The 16,712-nt window shown below is 48.0% G+C and overlaps 1 long non-coding RNA gene across 1 annotated transcript; it reads left to right on the top strand.

Moving 5' to 3' along the window:
- The first annotated feature begins 6,087 nt into the window (after window positions 1-6,087).
- Window positions 6,088-11,279, top strand: LOC135314180 (uncharacterized). The gene is made up of 3 exons (XR_010373631.1): window positions 6,088-6,141; window positions 7,817-8,010; window positions 9,113-11,279. It is a non-coding gene; the product is annotated as an uncharacterized LOC135314180 (long non-coding RNA).
- Window positions 11,280-16,712: the final 5,433 nt, after the last annotated feature.

The following is a 16,712-nucleotide window of genomic DNA, read 5'->3' as shown; positions in this document are numbered from 1 at the left end:
TGTGCAGGGGTTTTATTTTTATTTGTTTTCATTGACTAAAAGGGTGAGAACTGGGGCAAGACCATAAAATGCCATGCCAATTAAATGGGGACACCCTGTAACCTTCTTTGCCAGTGAATGAGAGGAGAAAGCTGGGCTTACTTGCCCATCTGGGGTGGGTGTTGGTGCTCTGCCAGGGGGACATCTGAAGCCACCAGGATGTCCTTCCTGAGCTGAATACAACAGCAGCACGAGGGGGGTTTGCTGCAAGGGTGAAAAGGGGGTGGGAGAAGATATTTATGGTGCCCTTGAAGCAGCTTCTCTGTCAAAACACATGCAAGTTAGAGGCAAAATTATTCAGGGGGATGAAATTGCTAGTGATGTTTCTATTCCCAGAATGGGCCCTGCTCACCCCAATTTAAAAAAAAAAACAAACATTAAGCCCAAGAGTAAAACCCTGCAGCAGCTGAAATCCGTGGCTGAGCTCCCATTTCACCTCGCTGCCATGCGGGTTGGTCCCTGCTGAGTTTCTATGCACCAAAAAAAAAAAAAAAAATCTAGAGATTTCCCCTTGCTTTAGTGGGAGGTGAGCGGCTCCTCAGGTTGGAAACACACTTTATCACCTCTCTTTCCAGCCAAACCACCAGCCCCTGCAACTCGGCAAGGGGTAAAGCCCACGTGCTGTTTATAAGGAGCAGGAGTGGAGTTTCGGGTTCACCTTCGGCTCCACGCAGGGAGCGGTGGGCGCTGCCTGGGCTATTTTGGGGCAGGTGCCAGCCGTTGAGCAGCCGCAGGGCTGCAGCGAGGCAGCTGCCAGATGCTATGGGGACCCGACGGCCGCACCAGGCTGCTGCTTGATGAATTGCTTCATGCCCAGTTAAGGCTCTCCTGTTGTCAACAGTGAAACAGAAAAAGAGTATTGATGCTATGCAGGCAGGGATGCAGGTGCATGTGTTGCACCGTGACCGTACTTAACTGCCCTGAATGACAGCAGCAGCTCCCTTCGGTCTTTGCTCCTCGGTCCCACTACTCACTCCAGCAGTGAGGCCAGCCCAAACTGGTGATGCTGGTGGCTCTGGGAATGGGAGCTCCAGCTCATGGGTTAGACACATTTGTGCTAAAAGGCCCTCGGAAGGTAACAAGTCACCTGATTTTGTAAAATAGAGGTAAACTTGAGACTCCACCCAGTCACAGTCTGGGGCTGTGTTTCTCTGCGTGTCTTTTGGGGGCAACAGTTTAATGGGTACTTCTGGCCAAATCATCCTTTTCCTCACCACTTGCCTCAGGTGCATTCTCCCTTTACAACAGCTTGGGGATAAGGGTCTGGTCATGCCTGCTCAGCCGAGCCATGGCCAGAAGCACAGCTGCCTGACTTGCTTTTCTTTTTAATCATGGTTCACTTGGTTACATCCCAGCCCCCAGATCTGCCACGTGCTTCTTTGTGTCTCCAGGCCAACAGCCCGGCATGCCGTGAAACCTCACCGCAGCCTCCGACGCTGCCGAGCACGAGGGCAAGCACACGCTCACCCCTGCCTCCCCTTGATTACCCCAGTGATTTTGGTCCTTGGTGAACAAAGCTCAAGGATCAAACCTGTCGTTACAGGCCTGTCCAGGCTGAACAAGGATCCTTCAGACAAGAATTTTAATTCAGCTCTTGCTGCACGCGTTGCTCTGTGCGTGTGCTGCAGAGCAATGCAGAGGAGGAACGCACTTTTGGTTTTCCTATAAAAGTATATATACGTATATATTGATGCGGCTGTTGCTCTTCTGGGGGAGATCTTGCCCACATCTTGCGCTGGCCCGGAGTACAGCCCCTCTGGGTCCTTCTGGTCAAGCTGCAGAGTCCACAGGCTCCGTGCGCTGCCAAGATCTTCTATAATTAATGCCTGCGCTGCCTTATTTAAAGCTGACTTGGGTGAGTAGCAGTGGCTCCTCTGAACTGCAGCGTGGGACCCCGGCTGCCCCCGCACTCCCCAGCCCCTCGCCCGGGCAGGGCTGGCAGCGCCGAGCGAGAGGGATGGAGGAGGCCCGATCACCTTCCCCGAATGCTTCATCAGCTGGGTCTCGGGCAGGGTCAATAACCAAGCCTCTGCTGCCATCACAGCCCAGATAATTAGTGAACAAGGTGAAACTAGTGCTTGTGAATCAAGCTACAAATTTTTTTAAAGCTGCCAGGGGAGCTTTATTTTAGTGCTAAGAAACAAATGAATTATTTTTTTTTTTGAGATACCAGTCTTGTAAACCAGAAAGACACAATATTTTGTTTTGAAGGTGTGATGAAAATTGTTTTCATTTTTGCATACCGTTTTGGATACTGCTTGGGAATAACACTGAACACTGTGGACTTCAGTCAGTCTCACTTAACTGGCATAAATTGTTTCAGCTGATCCCAATATGAATTCATTTTTAATTTTGTGCTAAATATTCTCAAAAAGGTTGCACCATCTACAGATCTTGATATGTACAGAAGGTTTTTTTTGACCAGCACTCCTTTTAAAAATTTAAATGATGTAATTTCACACTAGAGAGGCTTGAAACTATCGAAATTAAAGCTCAAAGCTTTGAGAGACCCACAGGCGATGGCAGGGAAGTGGTTTACTCCAAAGTGCCCCTCAACGTCAGGCGGTAAAACCAGGCACGTAATCTTGGTCTCCAACATATGCTTTGTTAAACCACACATTTTTTTTTAGCTCTGTCATTGTTTTTATTGCTTTCCTTCTTAGGGTTCTTACATTTATGAATGGTTTATTTACACATATTTTCACATCTAAATGTTATTCTATTGCCCTTGGCACCAGGTGGCAGAGTTTCACTTTGAGGGTCCCCCTTTTGACCACATCAAACAGTCTCTAGCTTTCCTTCATCTCTACGTAATCTTATTTTCCCCTGTGAAAACAACAGAGCGCCCACGAGCTGGTAAGTCTCCTCTGCGACTCCAGTACCGTCATGGGGTGGCTCACATCCAAGCTCCACGTTGGGTCACCTCCTCACTGTGGGTACTGCAGCACTCCCAGCCTAAGCTCCAGGTCAGAGAGGCCACCACCAGTGGGAAATAGACTACATCTCTCATTTCTCCCCACCCAGACAGTTGCATGTCACCCACGTATGCAGAGCAAGACCTTGGCCAGCGACCTCAACAATAACTTAAAAAAATCATCATCCTCTCAAGAGGATGGACTTCTCTCCCAGTATTAGCAACATCGAGGCATTCAGCAATAAGCTTTTTCCAGCTGGGAATAATTCCCGTTCAGCTCCATCAAACCGAGCCCGATGCGCGAGCAAAGCCATCGTATGCCAATTACATTCACAATCCAGCTGAAGGCAGATGTATTCATCTGCTTAACGTCATCTACAAGCACTTCTACAAGAATCACAACCAGCACCCACCAAGCCATCCCACCAGGATGCTCTCGCGACCTTGTACATGAGCTGAGGATATGCACGAAATAACAGCATGGGTGGAAATACGTCCCTCTTGGTTAGCATAGGAATCCCCAGCTCCCAGCCAGCAGCAGCTATCTCCAGCCCCCTAAAAAAGGCACAGGGCAGGGGGAGGGCATTCATCCCAGCCCTGCATACCCCAGGGGTGGCTGGGGAGATGCTATCTTAAAGGAAATACCAACTTCCTTTAAGACTGCACAGTGCAGGCACTGAATTTACTGCTCACGTGCTCAAAACAGGACCGAATTGTATCTGTTGCATTTTATCGATGAGAAAATCAGAGTTTGAGCAAGGATTAGGCATCAGGACAGTGTCCCTGAATGCCGAAAAGCAGCTGGGGGTGTTGTCCCCCTGCAAAGTGCCTGGCCAGAACAAACCTGCCGGTGCTGCCGGAGGAGTGCAGCCAGCAATAAAAGTCCCTCTATGTTGAAATGGTGGCAGGCCATCTGATACTAATCCTGTGCCTCCAGCAAACAAAACCTCCCAGGCGTTGTGAAATATCCACTGCTATTTGCTGGTTTGGTTGCCTGGAGAAATTCCTCCAGCGAGGGCCGACGAAGCACTCCGTGTTCTTGCACGACCCAGGCAGCAAAGGTTAAAGCACATTATAGGAATGTAATGGGTTTTTTAACTAGCACTCTGGACAGCTTGACATGCCGCTTTCTAGAAAATGTTGCAATTTAGGCTTCAGCAGGAACCACAGAGCAAGGAAAATATTATGCTTGGACCATCAGTCTTGTAGTGTCTTGCTGCACAGGTTCCAGATGAACTTGCTTAACTCAGCTTGTGTGTGAAAATGACTTTGGATTTGAGACTGATCGAAAAGAGGAGAAGAGGCATGCTCTATTCCTGGACTGCATATTAGTGTTCCATATGGGTGCAGAGCCAAAGCATATGGACCTCCATCTGTTAGGCAGGCCTGGCCTGGCCCCATGGATGGTTTATAATGTGCGTAGATTCATCCAGATTTGGGATTCCTCCAAAGCAAGAGGCGAGCCAATGACTCAAATATTGTGTAAAGCCATTGAAACTAATGGCACTAAACAACAGTCATTTGTCTCCTGTTTGATTTTACTTGCTGTAAAATAATGAATTAGTTACGGGGGTGGGTGACTGTTGTGTTATGGATGGAAGCTTTGAAGGAAACATGGTTAAAAGAAAACAAAACAGAAATCATCCTAGTTATTCTGTATCGGCTTACTGCAATGTATTATTCCCCAGAAAGTAAGCAGTGTCCTTCAACTTCAATAACATGGCATTTATGCTCCATCTGTGATCACATTTAAAGAGGTTTGCAAGCCTAATTCACAAAACCTTCAATGACAAATTCAAGGAAGCTGGAGAAAGGACTCTTGAAGTTCTCCCATAACTCTAGGAAAATAAACTTTGCTCCTACAAGGTCTGTATTAACCACAAGCCCTGGACTCGGATGTTTTCTTTAATACAGATGACGAGCCCCCAGAGACCCCAGGTCTTCGCATGCAATGCTGTTCCTTGCAGCCAGCGTGTGGTTGAACACATCCTGATCTCGCTGAAGTCAAGAGGCAGCTTCCACCAAGCCCAGCGGCACTATGATTTCATCCACCGCTTCAGGAGGTCACATCTCTCTTTTGCAGGATGAACCTCGGCAGCTCAGTTTCAGACACCATGCTGGAAAGATTTCTGCTGAATTTTTCTGCAGAATTGTGTGGGACACATGATTAAAGCTGTGGGATGACCACCAAGGAGACAGGCTACTGTGTCAGCACCGGGAGAGTTCATAGCAGAAAAAAAACTCTCTCCACTATAAGAATTAATTACCATGCATGTTAGCTCTGTGGTTTGGGGACATTACTGTGGCCTGATTTCCTTCAGCGCTTTTATTCCTGGCTGGAGACCAGGGGAGTTGTTGAGGTTGCTGACTTAAGACACTGTAACAAATGCCTAGAAATGACTGGGCAGGAGTTATGATTTGTAACCTGTGTGTCTCACCTGCCTCGAGTATGAGCTTCACAGCATCTTTTCTCAGGATTTTATGGAAGGGGCTGATATACAAGCACGCCAGCCTGCACCCAGGCTTTCTAGGAGAGACCAGGAGGGCACAAATTTCTTGGCTGAAAACTGAGAAGTCCTGAACATCCTGTGGTTTATTTTTGGAAGAAGTTATTCTGGTAATTGGATGTGTTAAATGAAATTCAGTTGGGGATGGAGAGAAGGTGTTACATGTGTGTTGGAATAAGGAACAGTTCCTAGCCAAAGGATGTGTTAAAAATGTGGACCCCTGAGTGTGCTGCAGGGCAAAGGGGGCAGAGAGGAGGTGCTGTAGGGGTGCATGGTTATTTATGAGTGTTTAAGGTGAAACAGGGTATGGAAACACTTGCATCTGTGATGTTTCTTTTATGGTCTTCCCAAGGTTTTAATTAAAAACACAGTAAAAGCACGACTGTAGGAAACCAGGATGTTTTAAAAATCATCTGCTATAAATTCTTGGGGAGGGGAGAGAAAATCAAAGAACGATTGTTTGTGTGAAAGCATTCAGGACACTGAGTTCACACGGAGAAATAAACCCATTGGGAAAGGCTTTCCTGTTAGGAAGCACGTGCTGCACAAACAATAAAGCGTAGGGGGGGCTTCTGTGCCGCCATGGGGATCCGCCAAGAGGCTGTTTCCCTATCGGATACATCTGGCCACCAGAAACACAGTACACACCAGAGGTTGGGGAGCTGGACCATGCGCCAGGAGGTAGGATGTGCAGGACATTGGGATTTGGCTGGGATGATCTCTGGATGGCTCAGAGGGCTTTCAGCTGTAATTTCCAAGACGGTACAGCACGATAGATTTTGAGCTTGGTGACAGACAACTGAAAATCATTTTGTGCAGCACCTGTTGCCTCTGACAGAGGCCACGGGAGTGAAATGCTGGCACATGATGGAAGGGAGTTAATGAGGTGCAGAGAAGCTGCTGCAGGGCCTGCAGGCATCATCTCAGGCGGTTTTAAAAGGGTTATATGCGTTTGGGGTGGTTTGCGGACTTGGAAAGGATCAGGGTTTTGCTGCCTACTGCTGTGGATGCCCAGTCCATCTGGAGATAAATGCAGTGGCCATCCCTGTGAGCCGGACCCCTTCCCCATGCCCCCGTGTATGCGCATTTCTCAGTGGAGAAGGGAGCCCTGGGTGCACCCCCGCTGCACACCGAGCCTGCTGACCACCCCTGCACTCCTTGGCTTTTTCTCCGCCACTCCCATGACCTTGGTGCCCTTCGATCTTAGTTTTTACTCTGCATGCTACTTACCTTTTTGCAAGAAAAGAACAGCCTACGCTGTTCTTGTTGCTTCCTTGTTGCTTTTGCAGAAGTATCCTGGATGGGTTTTCTCTCTGCCTTCCAGGTGAATTCAGTGAAAGCCCACAACAGCCGTGGCTCCAAGCAACCTCCGAGGACCAAGGTGCCCCGAGCTTGTAGCTTAAACAGAGATTAGCTTCTAAAATTTAACTAGGATCTCTGCGAAAACAGAGTCCCAAGGATAAAACAACAACTGAAAAAAAGAAGCCCATTGAATACCCATCCAATTAGGGCTTCCAACTGATCCTCATTAAACAGCCGCTCCTGACATTTGACAGCGCAGTTTAGATTAGAGCAGTGAAAAATCCCCTTGAAAAGGCAGATTGACATTTTGCAGAGGTGTGTTTTCATAGTAATACGAATGGCTTTAAACCCCCAGCTTTTACCCTAACATGGGAAAAAACCAAAATGCCTTGGCCTTGGAAAAGGGGTAAGGAACAGCCACTCTGGCCCAGTGACCAAACTCCTTGTTGCAGTGAACGCAGCAACCCCTGGCTCTCCACGCGTAGGATCCTCGAAAGGGAGCATTTAATAAGATACAGAAGCTGGATTTTTTTTGGCTGAGCTGAATATGAAATTGCCATGGCAACCTTTCTTCTGAGGTGATCCGAGTCAGGTAGCAACAGTAGAGATGAGTTAAAGGTCATCCCTGCAGAGGAAGATGGGCACTGATGAAGCGCTTTAACAAGTCCCAGGGGAGGTGGCATTTAAAAGCCACCCGAAGGGCGCAGCCAGATCCATGAAGGGAGAGAAATCCAAGCACAGTAGTCATTTGGGATGCTTCTGGCCAAGAAGCCAGCAGAGTTTCCCAGCCAGTCAGCAGTGCCCAGAGAACACGCCCATGAGGGCACAAGGAGCCATGAGGTGTGGGTCCAGCCCCAGGTCTCCAGGACCTGGAGAAAAGCTTGCTTAGAGGCTGCGTAGGAGCTGGAGAAAACCTTTGCAAGCAAATGCTCCTGCTCTGGAATGAAAGCAATAGCTACGTGCAAAAAATGAGACCTCGTGCCCAGTAGGGAGATACAGCGTGGAAATAATTTTTTAAATCATCTAAGACTAATTGAAAACTGATTTTCACCAGGACTTACACTTCCAAATGCCTGAGGTTCTTCGAGAAACATCCATCCCGCCTCAGATGAAGGACTCAATGCGATTTCTGATGATGAGCCAATGCCATTATCCTCACTCCACAGATAAGGAAACAGAGGCATGGAGGGTTTTACCATCATCTCCATAGCTAAAGCCAGGCAATTAAAAACACAGTGTTCAGCAAAGGTGAGTGCCCTGAATTTCTGCAAATCGTTTAGCCAAGCACTCACTCACAGTGTTTTGGGCATTACAGGGTGGGGATGGCTTGGTCTAAGCAACCCACTGCAAATCAGGCAGCAAGGTAGTGGCAGGGCCAGAGACAAAACCCCAGGTCTCCTGGCTCCTGGACCTCTGAGCCGCCACTTTAAAAATACCAAAATGTCCTTTCCAGGTGGCAGCCGCCGGAGGCGTGTGGCAGAGACAGCCCAGCCTCTGCCAGACCTGGGCATGCAGCAGATTTGGGGACACTCACGTCCACCCTGGCTGGGTCATCGTGACCCAGGGTAGGGGTGGGAGGAGAGGGCAGACACCCATGAAAGGCTCCCACCATTACAGGATGTTCCCCTCTCCTGAGATTGAAGTACAAGCTCTGGAGCTGATAACTCCAGAGTTCAATCTTCCTCTCAAATCACAATGTTTTTTTTAGAATAATACCTGTGGGACTCTTTCTGTATGCCACCTATTTTTAATTTTGTTACATTTGTCTGGTTCTCAGGGTCTTTTTTTCAAGCTTTTTCCCTGTAACCATGAGGGCCAGAAACTCACAGCTTTTGTTGTATTAATGAAAGCTGAGCATCTCAAATAATCCCAAGTTCAAGAGCTGTGACTTCAAAAACCCTATGTGCCATATGACAGGTGAAAAAAGTTGTACAAGCTCACAGCACTCCTCTTCCCCGTCCCTGCAGAGCCCAGCTTTTACCCGGATCTCACATCACACTGTCGGCCATAACTTACTTTCATCTCCGCCATGGCTGCATCTCCTGGGTCAGGACCTTCACTGTTAGAAATCAGGTAGGAAAATCTCCTCGGGATAAGCTCAATGACTGGGAGCGAAAACAGAAGTTCAGGAGATCTTAAGAGCTTGGTCTCGCTGCTGTGGTGCTGGGAGCAGAGACCCTGAGAACCAGACCCCCCACCAGCAGTTTTAAGCAAGCCCCAAAGGGAAACTCCTACCACCTCCAGCCCTGCTGTCCCTAAGCCCCGTTGCTCACTGCACACATTTGAAAGCCTGCCTGCACACATTGCACCAGTGGACCTGTCTAACCCAATGTGTATTTTCTTCCAACAGAAATGTCTCCCCAGCTCTATTTTGGAGGGAGGGGATCAAGAAAAGATGGGTCTGAAATAAAGCCCAAAGTAGGGGCACTGGGGAGGCCATGGTCTGCAAAACACACGGAGGTTGCAGCCTCCCCAGACCCCAGGAGTTTGCTGGTTCTTGCCAAGAGTTCTGCTTCTCTAACCAAAGCCACGTGCTCGCTGCTGGCCCCAGACCTCCCGGCTGCAAACCCATCTGAACGTAGCATTATACAACTGCCTTGTGCCCGTTCCCGTCTTCAGAAATCGGGACAAAATAAACCATTCTGCTCTGCCTGTGAGAAGGGTCAGCCTGCACCTTCCTCAGCCATTAGAAGCTGGAGTTGCCATTCGACTTGTCATCAGAGCTGCTCTAATTTGAACTAATGAGTGGGAAACAATTGCTGATTACAGGGCACTGCTAGGCTCCTATCTGCCAGCGTGCAACCACAACAAAAACACAATCTCCCCCCACCGCCCCAAACCTCGTAGGATAATATTTCATAGCATTGCCAAAATGGACTTCAGCCATTTATTTTGACAGCTGTAGTTTTAATTATTTATGATAAGATTGTACAGTGTGCTGGTAAAGGCTGCAAGGCATTTCATTAAAAAAAAAAAAGAAAAAAAGAAGTCTTGCAGTGGGCTTGTCTCAGGGCTGTAATATACCAGGAGGGAGAAATGGGGAAAGGCTGTACCAAAGGACCCAGACTAGCAATCTTCTACAGACCACAAGGAAAAGCTCTTTCCTTTTGGACACCTCAGTAGTTATCATAAAGCTGAGTGTGTGGACAGTTCAAAACTTTTGAGGCAGGACGCAAATTTACTCTTTTATAAGAGCACAGACTTGTTGCAGGAGGGCGGGGACCTGTCAGCAGGAAAATCAGTGTGCTCCATCCCTCTGCAGTCAGTCCCACCCCACCCACTGGGCAGAAGAGCATTCCCACCCTGCAGAGAACTCCAGAGTCTCAGTATTCACTTTCTTGGGAAATGAAGACAAAAGCCCCAATTTTGACTGAAGAGAAAGCTACACAAATGCGCACGCACAGGGATTTAGAAAGACAAAAAAGCTTTTGGCCTTTCTGACTTCATCCATGTTGCTGAAATGCCCTGCTGGCATCACAGTTTGGCTATAACGTGCCCTGGTGCTCCTCTGCTAGCCGCAACGCTTCGCTGCGGGGCTGCGGGGTCCACGAGACACCTCGTGGGTTAGATAAACATGCCTGAAATTTGCAGGTTGGATCATTTTGACGTGACTTGGTTTTTCTCAGTCAAGAACATCTGTAAAAATCATGTTGTTCCCATGGAAAACTTTAAGCATACAGAATTGAAAATTTCATCAGAAGTGTATTTAATGGGAACGGCTTTTTTTCCTGGTGGTACTAGGCAGGCCTTAAAACGTGTGAACTTAAGGAGGTAATTTAGCATCTCTGCTGCAGCTCTTTATTTTCTAAAGGAGAGAAACAGTAGCCCACCTTGTTAAAGCTCTTGGAGATAGATTGCTGGAGAACATTAAATAAAAGCTCACTGTTACCATTATATGAGGGAGCATTTGAGGTCTTGCCATTCTCTTGTGAGGTTGCATTTGCACCATAACTGGTGCGTGATTAATCTGTGCCCATCGCAAAGGTTGTCCCAGAACTACTGCAATCATTACTTTAGTACTAGTCTGAGGGGACCCATCACTTCAGAGATCATTTTAAAGAGGAACATGAAATGAGCTGAGACTTAACACCTGCACATCAAGAGAAGGTAGATGTAAAAAATAAATCGGTATCTCAGGCAGGGGGTCAGGCTAATTACTTGTGGTTTCTGTTTGCTCGGGTGTGTTTCTAACACAGCAACTGGACTAGATTTTGCCCTCGTTAAAAATAAAAGCAAGTTAGTATGCCTGAATCTTTCAGACAGGATTCAGGAGAGATCCCTGCTCTGACAAGTGCCTTCTGCCATGATTTTCCTCGCATGAGATACCCTTTTGGAGCGAGAAACAGCTGTGCCATACCCATGCCGAAGGACAGCGGCTACGCTCAGCTCCGAGCTGACCAGACTTCAATAGCTGGCTGAGCCAGCCCTGAACAGTGGGTGCCCATCTCTGCTGACCTCCATCTTCTGTGGTCATTTACAGCATTTTAAAGTCCCACCAGGTCATTTCCATGGTTGTATTGAATTGATATAAATGACTGCAGAATACGCAGGGCAGAGGAGACGGACCAGCACATGGCAGAGCATTTTGCAAAGAGGATTAGCAGCTGTGGGGGGATGATTATTATCATTAACGATGTCAGAAGGGAGGCAAGCGGAGAGTTCAGTATTTAGTATTTTGACAAAAGCCACAGGGTCCAGATTTGCAGTCGAATTCTACAAAATGTTCTGCACTGAGGCTTAAAAAAAACAAGGTAAAATGTTTATTATACTAATAATTCTTCAGTTAACATCAAGACAGGTGAACAGGGTATCTAACACTTGATCCCCTGCTGAGGCTTTGGCTGCAAATGCTAAAAAGACCGATGAGACTGCACAGGTGGCACAGAGGTATCAGCATGCAGGCTGCTGGGGATTAAAAAAAGGCTGCTGAGTGCCCAAACCTGCCAAGAAACTGTTTGTGCCCTGGCTCTTGACCTCCCTGCAGCCTGAAATCCAGCTTGCTCTGTCTCTCCAACATCAAACACACCCCCAGGTTGATGTGTTTGGACTGGGCATGGCGGCTCCGGCTCTCACGTGCCATGGGAGTGTGCTGCACTGACAGCCTGAGCACACCTCTGCAGAAGACCACGATCTTCCTTTGAGCCTCATATTGCTTCAAAGGGCGTTTTTCTTCTGCAGATCCAGCTCCTGAATCTGAGTCTGTGCTCAGTTTCCATTTTCAGAACCCTACCTGGAATACCTTGCAGGTGGCAGGGTGTGCAGAGACATGTGCAGAGCCTACTGAGACGCTCAAATTAGTTAGGAGACAACACTATATAAAACACAACGAAGTACCAATGAATAAATAAACAAGTTTAATTTTGGATCTTTTCAAATCCTTTCAAGCCAGTGTTTTAGCTTTTGGGTGATTGAGAGCCTGAGGAGGGGCAGGAGCAGCAGCAGTGCAGAACATGGGTCTGGAGGCAATAGGTGGAAGGGAAACTTAGAGCTGTGATTCAGAGAGGGGACCAGGACTCATCGTTTCATGCTCCCTAGAGAGAGACCCTGGTTCACTTTCCTTTGCTAAAAAATGGCCTGCTTGATGTAGGGCAAACCGTATAACTTTTTCCACAGTAGTAAGCCTTAATTGTTGCTGAAAGGGCGAGATGTTCATTTCCCCCCCGCACCCTAGGCATCCTTGACTCTTTACACAACAGCCACTCCAGGGTGCTCACAGTCCTTTCAGTACGAGCACAATACTGGCTTACAAACTATATTTCCAACCCAGCCTAGCACATCTCAGTTTTTGGAGAATAGGCCACCTCCCCCTTATTCTGGACCTTTGAGGCTGGGTTCCCCCATTTCAGGGACAGCAGCAGGACCGTTGCAGGGCCCAGCGGCTGTTACTTTATTCTGCGATTTCAAAACTGGGACATGTAGGTCACTGATCTTCATTCAGCATGACCTACATTCACAGCTCCAAATAAGCCCCTTTTTGCCACTGTTTGTGTTTTCTAGCTTCAGGTTGAATCTGGAATACACACACGAATGTCCTGTTCCGCGTGGGTGTCCAAGGAGGGAGGTTACGGCCGTGTGCAAGCAGATGCGGCCTAGACCAGCCATGTCCTACACACGTGGCTGCAACTACTCACACAGGACTGTATTTTTGCATTCCAGTAGAAGGAATGACAACAATTTTATCGTTGCTGATGTCTTTCTAATACGTTGACTGGTGCTGGCAGGAGCAAACGAAGGCACACCCACGGGATGGCAGCCCCTGGCAGAGGCGTGGGCAGGCTGCAGCTGCAGCAGCTCCAGCAGCGATGTCCTGGCTTCGCTGCCACCGGTGGCACTCCTGCCGTTGGCTTCACTGGAGGCAGGTTTTTCACTCCAGGTTCCTTCTTCCTTCACATGGGGAAGGAAGGGGAAAAAGGTGTTTGTATTCACAAAAAGTGGGTGCTTTTTGTGAATACGGGAATTCTCTGTATGCTTCATCCATCTTTTACAAAAGTGCCATTGATCCTTTCAGACCTCGTCTTCAGTCCATCCATCATGTCACCTCAACACCTAGAATATCTTTAGTCTTGAGAAAATATGAGTAATACTGAATGGATTTTGTGCACAGGGAAAAATAAAAAGCCCTCACATGCCTGCTACATTCCCCTGGTTTGGGAGGACATTTAAAATTGTGCTAGACTATTATCAGGAACCCCTTCCACAAGCTAAACTCAAAAGAAAATACAAAATAATTTGAAGGAAGAGGAATGGGGTGAGAAAAGGGGCAAAAAAGAAAAAGAAGCATCCTTGTACACTCTGGGGACAATGTGTCGTAAAAACCATCATCCCTGGTGCCCACTTACCCTGGGGAAGGCAGGTATTAGCTAACAGCAGCCACCCAGGTCACCTAGCTGTGCTTGGTGACCTTTGAGTGACACTGTAACATCTGAAAGGACAAGGATATTCACCCAGGGCATGTCTCCAAACCCAGGATAGCCTGGCATCAGGGACACAGCATGGCTTGAAGAGCTGGGGGAACACAAATAGCCCAAACTCTCTCCTGAACTATTTCTTTCAAGACTCAGGTGCATTGGACACATCACCATTGATGCCCCTCTTCTTCCCATCACCAGCTTTCTGAGGCTGCCCAGGGAAAGCCATATTTGTCACTGATTTCATCTTGTTATTGGCTGACAGGAAACAGGTCAGGCACCTCGGTTTGATTTAGGACCGGCACGCTTGGTGCAGCATTGATCCCAGCACTGAGGGTCCAGCTCTGACCAGCACAGCCTCCCAGAGCCTTCCCAGGAACCACACACCACTTCTGCCCTTCCCCAGCTCTTTCATCATGTCTTGTTTATGTTTGGGTCCCATATATCATGTACAAATGTAGGTCATTGCAAAGACTGTGTCTCAGCAAACTGTGAAATCTCAGCCTAGCCTCTTGTCTTATGTGCAAGAGGATTTTCTCACATCCTATCGCTCCGGGCTGCTGCTGCATTGACTTCTTCCTTCTCAGCGAGTCCGTGCTCCCCAGCAAGTGTCAGGAAAACTCGTTGCAGCATTGATGGTAAATACCCTCTGACAATGTAAACATCGTAGGCTGCAGACCTCCTCGGGAAGAAAAGGAGGTTGAATTGTGACACAGTCCAGCATCTCACGTGAATATTTTTCATGCAACCACCTACCTCCCATCCTCAGTGCCACTAAACCCTCTCTTTAGCCTGTCCCCCTTCTGTGCACTGGGGTGAAAAGAAAATCAATCTGCCTTGTATACATAAGGCATTGATAATCTTGCAAGCAGTGGGATAGCTCCACATTTGCTTTGGCAGCAGTGGGAGCAGGATCCATCCTTCTGGCTCTTCATAGCTGGGGAGTCAAAGTCAAAAAAGCAAAATAACGCATCCATGTACTGAGAACAAAATAAGGGTTTGTTGGCTGGGAACTGGCAGCACACAAAATCCACCTCTACCGTTGCCTCAGCAGCACTGCAGCTGAACTGGCTGTATTTTTGGCAGGAACCCTTCCTCCTTCCTTCACTCGTGGTCAGTACATGCTTCACTGAAGCCTAATGCAGGCTGAATGACACCAAGCTGTGAAACCCTCTGGGCACTCAGAGGTGCCACACTGCATTTCCAAACATGCCACTGACGAGAGCTGGCCAGCAGGACGTGACAAAGAGATAGATGAAGCCATCGAGTGAGATGATTTAATGTACTGGCCATGATAAATGTGTAGGAGGCAGGGTCTTAGCTGACCTCCACAATGGCCAAGGTGGCAGGAGCAGATTCTTCCCCCAGCTCTTCAAGCCATGCTGTGTCCCCTGCACCTTCCTACCTCCGTCCCAACAAGGCTTCTAAGCCAACAGGACATGTTTTGCTCTGTGCTAAGTGAAGGTAGCTCCTAACAAGGGATCCTGGTCTCTGACCTAGAAGTTCATGCATTTTTGGGAGGGGCAAAGATGTGGAGTGCAAAAGCTCAGTGCTGCAGTATCACAACCCATGACTAACACCCCACCTGCTAAAAAACTCATTATTTGTATTCTGCATGCAGGTTTCCTCTGCTTGCACACATTTGTATTAGGCCTTAATAGGCTTCATTGAAGTATTTTCAGGTTCTGCAGAAAAACAAAATGCCAAAGGAAGCCTAAAATGCCAGGTTCCTAATGTCCAGCTTTTTAGACAGCACATCAAAAAAAGGAACATAATGAAGCTGCTATTATTACTAATGCTGTCCACATTATTTGAGTTGCAGGAAACAATTAAATGGCATAAAAGATGTGCTGCTACACTTGGGTATGCTGCCAAACTGTGGCTAGATTCACCTTCTCTCCTCACTTCTGTTATTCCCCACCTGCTCCCTGTCAGAAGGCAAGGCACAGCTGGTTTGCTCTGCTTCCTCTGAAATTCAAATCAAAGAAAACTCCAAACGGTCTGAGTTTCTTTCAGAAAAAGAAAATAAAATGACTGCAGAAAATGTCACCTTCCAGAGGCTTTTGCCCCATAACAGCGGCAGTCCCTTGATGCCTCCGGTGCAGGGCAAGTTGCAGAGCAGGTTTCCGTGACAGGAGGAGACCCACCTTGCACCCAGCTGCCGTTGTGCTGCGGAAGAGCCCGGCAGGTCTCCTCAGTTCTCTGTCCAAGGTTTTATGAGCCAGACTCATTAATCACCTCTCCCTTACCAAGAGAGACCTTGATACACAATCCCTGCTTGCCAGCTCTGGATTGAAAAGAGACGGATGCGGTTCCCAAGCTTTTGACCTGAGGTTTCTTGGAGCTTTACATTTTGCAGCCCTCTGTGCAGGACGGTTATGTCCTGCTTGACCTGTGAAGCCCTGGTTAAAGAGATGGAGCTCTGTGAGGTCTCTCCCGTGGCTCAGGCTGCGCAGGTTGGCATAAGCCGCAAGCTCAGCCTTGCAGAAAGCCAGCCGGCCGTGCAGCGAGTAGCAATGCCAAGCCCAGCCACACAATTAAATAGCTGAATAATGCTGCCCTGGCATGGGGTTAGCAAGTGTCGTTCATTTTATGGCTGGGAGCAGCCAGGAGAAAGCATTTTCTAGGGCTAGGAAATGCACAAAACACACTGGAAGGTTTTGCCTTGTATTGTGAAGTTCTGGATACACAGTTTCCAAAACCAGCATGTTCCACCAGTACCCCGGGGGAAGCACAGCTATGGTGCAAGCACTGCGATAGCCTTGGCATCCTTGCACTTAAAGGGCTGTGATTTGGGGAATCTGCATAATGCAAAAACCTTCAGCCACAGCTACTCCTTTACGCAAGCTGCCGACTCTGTTTTGGATCTGTAGCCTTCTCTGGGCTTCCTCCTCCTCCACCTGGGTCTGACAGGTGAGGACTGGAGTGGAAGGAGTACCTTTAGCAAGGAAGGCACCTGGCAGGCATTGGGTCACTTGATGGGATGCTGGTCAAGGACAGAAAGTTATAAAGGGCACAAGTGGAGTAATCACTGCAAGTGGT

This window comes from Phalacrocorax carbo, chromosome 7, assembly GCF_963921805.1.
Source record: "Phalacrocorax carbo chromosome 7, bPhaCar2.1, whole genome shotgun sequence".
NCBI lineage: Eukaryota > Metazoa > Chordata > Aves > Suliformes > Phalacrocoracidae > Phalacrocorax > Phalacrocorax carbo.
This window is presented reverse-complemented; position numbering and strand designations above follow the sequence as displayed.